General features: G+C 49.9%; 1 long non-coding RNA gene across 2 annotated transcripts in view; it reads right to left on the reverse strand.

The window, feature by feature from the left end:
- Window positions 1-7,393, reverse strand: part of LOC140213750 (uncharacterized) — a 224,240-nt gene extending 216,847 nt beyond the window's left edge. For both annotated transcript variants that reach the window (XR_011890679.1, XR_011890678.1), the window contains exon 1: window positions 3,642-7,393. This is a non-coding gene — a long non-coding RNA (uncharacterized lncRNA). The remainder of the gene's footprint in view (window positions 1-3,641) is intronic.
- Window positions 7,394-7,754: the final 361 nt, after the last annotated feature.

A 7,754-nucleotide genomic window follows, 5' to 3' on the forward strand; every position in this document is an offset into this window, starting at 1 on the left:
CTACACAATTCGTGTCGCGCATACAATCAGATTACAAAACAATCGCAAACCATGACAATCGAAACAAGCGCGAACGAAACCAAACAAGCACGAGCGAGAGCTGATGCGAGCAGACGACAGTACGAAACGAGCGGTCCGGCTGAGGCCACATACAACTACGCATCGAGCGATCTGGCGGGGCCGCACGACAGTTTCCCGCGCGCAAGCGTGCGCAAGTCACCGAAGGAGCCGCCCTCACAGGTCTCCGCCGTTCGCGGCTCGCGTCTTTCATCTGCCGCTTCGCGTTCGCCCTTTCATCTTTCGCTGTGCTCGTTCACTCGGTTACGCCGCCGACGCCAACTCTTGCCGCAGGAACGGGCGCCTATAGAGCTGAGCCCTAAAAAGAAGGCGGCTTACGGATGTTGACTTAAGTCACAGGCTGAGTACAAAGTCTTAGCCTGTTGTCCAAAAAACGTTTATTTGGGCCGCTTTATGGTGTCATCTGACGTACGAGAGGGTCCAATAAGATATCGCTGTGAGAGGCCTTAATCCTCCAATTAACATAGTCTGACAATTGTGATGATTGTGATGATGACGCCACTTCGAGATGTGGTGAACCACTCGGTTGGTCAATGGTGTATATATAGAGCTACGTCAAAAGCCATATATATATATACGACTCAAAAACAAAAGACGACTCAATGAAACAAAAATGACGACAATTATTTGCTGCAGTTGTTCTTTTGCATTAGCTACGAACCTCGGAATGGTGATTTTATGAACCAGTCGCTAGCCAGGCAGTATATATATATATATAGGATTGTCTGCATTTTTGTTTCATTGAGTCGTATGTTATTTCAGATGAAGAGTACGATAAGGTAGTCATCCTAGCCGATCCCATTGGTGACCTGCCTACAACAAATGAAATCAACACCTATTCTGTTGATTTTATGTGCTCAATCTACGTATTTATAAAGGATATGGTCACGTCTCCCGAAGCAATCATTTAAGTGCCAGCGACGTTTTGATGGTATATCTGAAAAGCACTGAGGCACTGCTTTTCGGCTTCATTTACCAGAAGCCGTAATTCCGCTGCATAGAGAAGCATCCTGATTTTACGCTGCCGTAGAAATGCATAGGACGACCCTGAACCAGACAAGTAACAGTACAAACCAAGACTAAATTACTACTCGGATATTACGGGTCGGAAATTGACCTAGTTGGTGCGCTTTATCTGGCTGGCGCCAACGAAAGCAAAACGCCGTAATGAATTAACACCTCAGTGAAATGAATTTGACACGCACTGTGCCACTGACTCCGACAGGTCATCGTACTAGAGAAATTCAAGCAGTCAAAATTAGGTAAGTATACAAGGCCGAAACCCACACTATACTGCATGGACAATCCATGATCGCGTCCTGTGGTTTGTTTAACAAGCTGTGACCACACAATTATAATTAGTTTATGGTGTGTGTTTCCGCTTTGCCAACGTTAATCTACACTTCACTTATACCGTACTGACCGATGACGCTATGCGAGTAAGTTGTCATGTCGTTGGTAAGCCCTGGAGGCACTCAATGCAAGGCTGATAGCCAGCAATCTATCGAGCCCTTTGAAGTCGAGTGCCTCAACGTAGGCGAGGTGTGTGCCCGTGTTCGGCCCATCCAGCAGTGTGACGCGTACGTCGCGTCACATTTCCGCTGGTTCTACTCTTTCTGTAGACTCGGTAACGCAGCTCGAACCTGGCGTCAGTCTCATCTTCAACTGCGCTGCGCCTGAGGCTCTGCGAGGAGCTGCAGCCGGAGGGCCTCGTCGCCCAAAATGAAGCAAAAGAAACGACGTGGGGAGCAAAGCTCTGGACGCTTCGACGAAAGCCGAGCGAGCGACGGGGGCACGTTGCTCCAGGAAGGAGCGAGGGACCCCGGCGGAGGGAGACCGACACGCAGCCCGCAGAGTGCGTATATGCAAAGAACAAACCAACAACAAAGAGCGACAAAACAAGTGCGAGGTCCTGGCGCCACGGCGTCGGACGTCGGGGGCCCGTTCGGCGGCGGGACCGCCTCGGAAGCCTTCATAATAGACAGCAATGACGAGGTACCGTCGCCCGCCCTACCACCGCCCGCGCGCGAGGCATTCCCCCCCTCCGAAGCCGCCTCTTCTTCCTCTGCGAGCACACACGCTTCTTCCTCCGACGCTGCGGCCGGGGCAGCAGAGACGACGAACGGGGCACGCGGTGCCTTTTCATTTCACCGCTTCGCGCCTGCTCGGCGGCAGGCCCGAGCAGCGGCCAGCAGTCCTTGCGTGCGGCGGTCTCTTGCCGTGGCTTCGGCCGCTGTCTGTCTCTAGCCTCGCATAGCCCGAGAGGTGCCTTTGTGTTCGCCCTTGCTATGCAGTGGCTCGACGCTTGGACTGGCGGAGGAGATCGTGCGCCTGTCTCTGTGCGTACGCGCGTGCTGTGATGAACACAAGTGCATGGCAGCGAGGGCTTTCGCTCCTGCGGTCCTGCAGAGTCCAGAATTTGTTTACGGTGCGGGGAAGGATAAGCAGGGCGTTTGTGGGCATTGTGGTGTCGTCGTTGCCCCCGCTATACGAGAGCTGTTGATGCACAGGGCTGCTTATCGCGCGAGTGCGCCGCTTCCACCTGGCCGCCTGAGTTGACAGGGGTAACGCGGGTTTGACAGGGTCTCGCAGCCGCGTCTGTCTACGCAACCATCGCCGCGAGAAAAGTAGACACCCGCCGTGGTAGCTTAGTGGCTGTGGTGTTGGGCTCCTAAGCACAAGGTCGAGGGATCGAATACCGGCCACGGCGGCCGCATTTCGATGGGGACGAAATCCGGAAACACCTGTGTACTTAGATTTAGGCGCACGTTAAGGAACCCCAGGTGGTCCGAATTTCCGGAGTCCCCCACTACGGCCTGCCTCATAATCACATCGTGGTTCTGGCACGTAAAACCCCAGAATTCTTTTATTTTTAAGTCGACCAGACGCTTCATTGAAATCGCCGTTTTACTTGCAGTTATTGTTTAAGAGGGTTGGATTCTTTTCTTCCGGCGAGATCTCGAGGTGGCGTGGCATAGCAAAAATTAGGTGCATCTGACAGTTTGTTGTATTTGGGGGCAAGATACATGTATTCCACTGCCGATCACCCAAAGGAAAAGTACTGATACTGAATGGTACTGAATCTTCTCGCACTAAATTTTACGCTGTAAAAGAGGCGCTAATGACGTCATAGCCAAGTGACAGATTTCACTGCACTTTTGCGTCTTTGGATCTATGCAGGAAAAACTTTTAAAGTAACCAGTTTGAGTGTGTATTTTTATTTAGTTATCATAATTTACAGGCTCCTATATGGAGCATTGAGTAAGGAGTAAGGGGGGGGGGGGGGGGGAGGAGAGGAGGCATAAGATGATAAAAGAGTAAGCAGTTACTCAAACAGACTAACATCAGCATAATTTTGCGAAGCCTTTCTGCACCAAGGACGAAAAATACGCACTACAACCATTATACAATTTCAGCAGTACTTGACGACAAAAAGAGACAATGTATAACAAAAAAAGCAAGCTGGCCCAAACAGGAAAAGAAAACACTGCAACACAGTATATTAACAAGAAGAGGTTAGCTAGGAACGTTGATTATAACTTGATAATCTACCTTCAACTCACCTCTGAGCAATAAATCCAGACGGGAGAGGGTGGCTCACTGAAAGTTTCTCCCACAGCACGCGACTCTCATCGGTGATGACAACACACCAAAGACACTAACGACCTTCCATTCAGTAGGCACAAAGCATGGCGCATCACACACGAAAGGCAGAAGGACGCTGCCCATTCCTCCAGCTTTGGCGGGGTCGACGATCCCAAGCTGCCGCTCCTACGTCGATCTATAGTCCACAGTCCGGAGTTCGGGCACTAGGCCCAAGATCAAAGGCGAATACAATCAAGGTATGTGATGCGATAACGCATTGTCGTCACTAAACGTCGAAAGGCACAATTTATGCTGGCTTAATGTACGTTGCTTGCTTCTCAGTTGCCCTCACAGGGGTAACACATTCCGGTCTTTTAGAATTAGGTGCGTCACTCCTCTTGCACTTCGTCTCTTGGTGAGCTTCAGCGTGTGTCTCCTGAACTTGCAGAGAGGCTACACTGAAAGGTAACTTTCCTTGCAAAAATCTGTGACCTTCGCCAGTTTTATTCTGCGAAAACCCAGCCATGGTGAATGGACGGCGTTCGTCTTCCAGATACTGGTCTATTTTAAATGTGCCACATGGATCTGCGATGCATTCAAGATTGATCCGAACAGCCTCTTTTGCTCCGCTTGCAGCTGCTCTCCAGAACTGGTTTAGCTAATGAACAGTCGGAGGAAGATCGTCGTAGGCACGAATTTTAACAAAATTAGCGTTACAGTGAAATCATCGGTCGATTGATTTTTTTTTCCTGTGGCACCCTTTGAGCAACATTGATTACAGGGATGCTTTAAAGGGAGTAGATAGAACGGTAACATATCTTTGTTCCAACGATGTGTGCATTGAATCATTCAACCATTAAATGTGTGGACTGTTTGAATTGCGCGATGTCAATGCTACATATCCTTTTTGAACTGAGGGGCCAGACGCTTATTGTTTCTCCTTAGTTTTTCTTCAGTTTCGCAAATCGATGAGTAAAAAGCATTCCGGAGCCTCAAAAGGAAACTGCGACACATTTCATATTTGTAATATCATAGAGCTGGTTAACTGAGACTATACACGTCTTGTGTGAACGCCAACGACTCGCGTTGCCCAAGTTGTCACTAAAGACTATGCTGTCTATCGGAAGTGTTATATTTTCCTCTGGATATGGCATAAGCTACAACGGCACGGAATGGCACTCAAAAGTCAGCACAGATCATAGTTAAACGTGCCTTGAATGGCAAAGAAGAGTTCCATCTATGTTTAGAGTGGCTGTACTTTAACCGTCTGGTTTTTGCTCTGTAAACGCACGTCACTTCATTGAGATAATAATTTCCCCGTTACCTTTCCACTACACATAAAAGGGTCGCAGATCATCTTTAGACAACAATGTCCACTCATGTTCACAGCTATAGCCACTGGTAATCGCAGCTGCAGTTTCTGCAAAGGCACATTTATATCTTCGAGCTCTTTTGTGACTAGGAAGTGTTGTGCCCATTGGGATCGGATGTATATCGTCTATGGTGTTTGAGAATGTAAGCCCGTCTGCTTAACGTCATATATTCTGGGAAGCCTCCGGAGATATTTCGGCTTGCTTGCTCCTCGACAAAACAAAAAATATGTATGAAACTTTACTGTAGCAAATCCACAGCACATCTATGACATTTTTTGCGAATGGCTGTATATGTTCTGGAGGACTTCTGGAGACCATTTCGTGGTACTACGCAAACTTGACGTGTTCTAACAAATAACTGTTTCGAAAAAGTTCAAGGATGCGAGAAGTTTCTCGGACTTGAGCCGCACTGTAGCACAGCGTTTTGCAGTGTTCCATATTTCAACTCCAACTGGTGGCAATCAACATATACCATGCTCAGCTTTCGTCAGCAATATGCCGCAACAATAACTTCCTAACAATATTCAGAGTCAAAAAGGGGAGGCATTCCAAGAATGTCTCTGAAAAGGGCTTGGTCTTTATACACTAGTGGCACTACCGCTTAGTTAGCGGGCTACTCTATTAATCTCTGCAGGGTTGTCCACCGGAAACGTTGTTTGGTGGTCTAGAGGTGCGCTTGGGCAAATAGCTGCACTTCCCGTCAAGCACTTTTGAATTATGGTTGTGTTATTGATCCTAAAGATCTACAGCGTCTTATGCCCTCATAGAGTACTGCTGGCTTGTAGTCCGAGCGTACAAGAAAAGTATTCGAAGCACTCTTATAGCACTGATGCATCGCAACGACCTAACTTCGGGGAAACGTCCGTATCATTTGTCGAGAACAGCTAAAGAATCACCAGCGCACTTCTGTTTGGAAGGCTTGTAGACCACTTCCACAAAAAATTTCCAGGTAGATATGGACGTCTCGTGGTATTGAAGCACATCACGACGTTCCAGTATGCCAGAAGTGAAAGCTGTTATCCCGCAAGAAGCATTTATGCAGGAGAAGCAGGTGACATCATCCACAAGCCTAGGTTGTTCAACCAGGAAAAGACGTCCCCAGGGCTCAGGACTATGCTGAAGTGAATTTTTGCACTGAGCCTCATCCAGCTTTTTTCGGGAATGGCTGTAGCAGGTGTGCTCGACAAGGTGAAACAATGTCCCGCCAGAGGAAACACGAGAGAAAACAAGAAGCCCATTTTTCGTTGTGCTGTAAGCAGCGATGTTCCAGGGTGTTCACAAGACATTCCACGATGAATACCGGTTTCTGAACAAGGGTCACATGTTGTAGAACTGTCTACTGCAGGATTCCCTTGAAAACGTTGTCTCATGGATTTAAATGCTGCTTGAGTACTTGAGCTAGCATGGGGCTCAAATTTGGAGGCGTGCTGTAAAGGACACAATTTAAAGTAAGTCACAGCTGTCAAGAATACAGAGAGACCAAAGCATTTGCACGTCACGGCATTCTGGGGCAGGCAAAGCTTGTCAAGGCCATTGACCTAAGAGCAGCATTTTCGGCTTGAGCAACGAGGGCACCGATGTGTACCTCCAAGGCTTGTAGAAGCAGAAGCGTCGGTTTGGGCTACACAAGTATATCAGTTGGGTCATTCCTCGCGCGCTTCCCGAAATCACTGTGAGCATACTTTAGGGCGCCAAGTTCAGAGCACTACCGGCCAGAACACCTCAAAACTAAAAGCACTTCCTCGTAGTTTTGATGCGAGTCACGATGATACAAGGTGCGCACACAGGTCAGAACCGTTAACCCACTGGTGGAACTTTTCCGCACGAGGCCACACTGTCTAGTTTCCACACAGTCTTCGTAGCAGGAAAGTTGGTTGGACGTCGTCCACGAGGAGGGAAGGGTACACGCTCTAGCGAGTCCGAAACGCACCGTACGAATTCAGGCCTGAGAGAAACCGACCCGAACTGCACCCGAGCAGAAGACTACCGCGGCGACGACGGGGAGCTGGGCATCACATGCGGGGACCGCGATGCATGGGGCCACCACTCCGGCGGCTAGGATGGCCCGGGAGGAAAAGAAAACTACCGAGCCCGGTGTGCGCTCGGCGTTTCTCTCGCGGCGAGTGGAAGTGCAGAGAGCAAGCAACTCGACGACGGACACGATGGGGAGTGGTGGGAGAGCACAATTTTCAAAAAATACCGGGAGGGCGTGGGGGGGAGAGAACGACGACGAGAGACCCAAATTATCCCCCAGCAATCACACAATCAGTCGCCGCTTGATCCCCGCCAATCGTCGTCGTGTGGAAAGCAACGGCAGTACACCCGGTGATGCCGCGCGGACAGCCAGGGCCCATGGAGTCCAATTAACATATAAGCGTCGCTCTAATGACGGTCTTCTCCTCGGCGTTCCGGCAGGACGACGCGGGCGCTCGCCCGCTCGTGGCGTTCGGCACAGCGCGAGGCCCGCTGATTTGTCCCCTCTCCCGACTCGGCTCTGCTTGGCTGCAGGAGAAGACGACCCGTGCGTGCGGCACGCATCACGATGCTCGAAGCTCCGTGACAGCAGCGAATACCCGTAATGGACGCGGGGTGGGCAGATCCCTCTCGCTAACTCGCACCCATTTCGCGTCTGCATGCATGCATATAGCGTGCTCTTGCAACCGCGAGCAGCGTCGACCGTAATTCCCGCAGTAGTCAGACCGGGGCCCCCGTGACGTT

This window comes from Dermacentor andersoni, chromosome 10, assembly GCF_023375885.2.
Source record: "Dermacentor andersoni chromosome 10, qqDerAnde1_hic_scaffold, whole genome shotgun sequence".
In the NCBI taxonomy this organism is placed as follows: Eukaryota; Metazoa; Arthropoda; class Arachnida; order Ixodida; family Ixodidae; genus Dermacentor; species Dermacentor andersoni.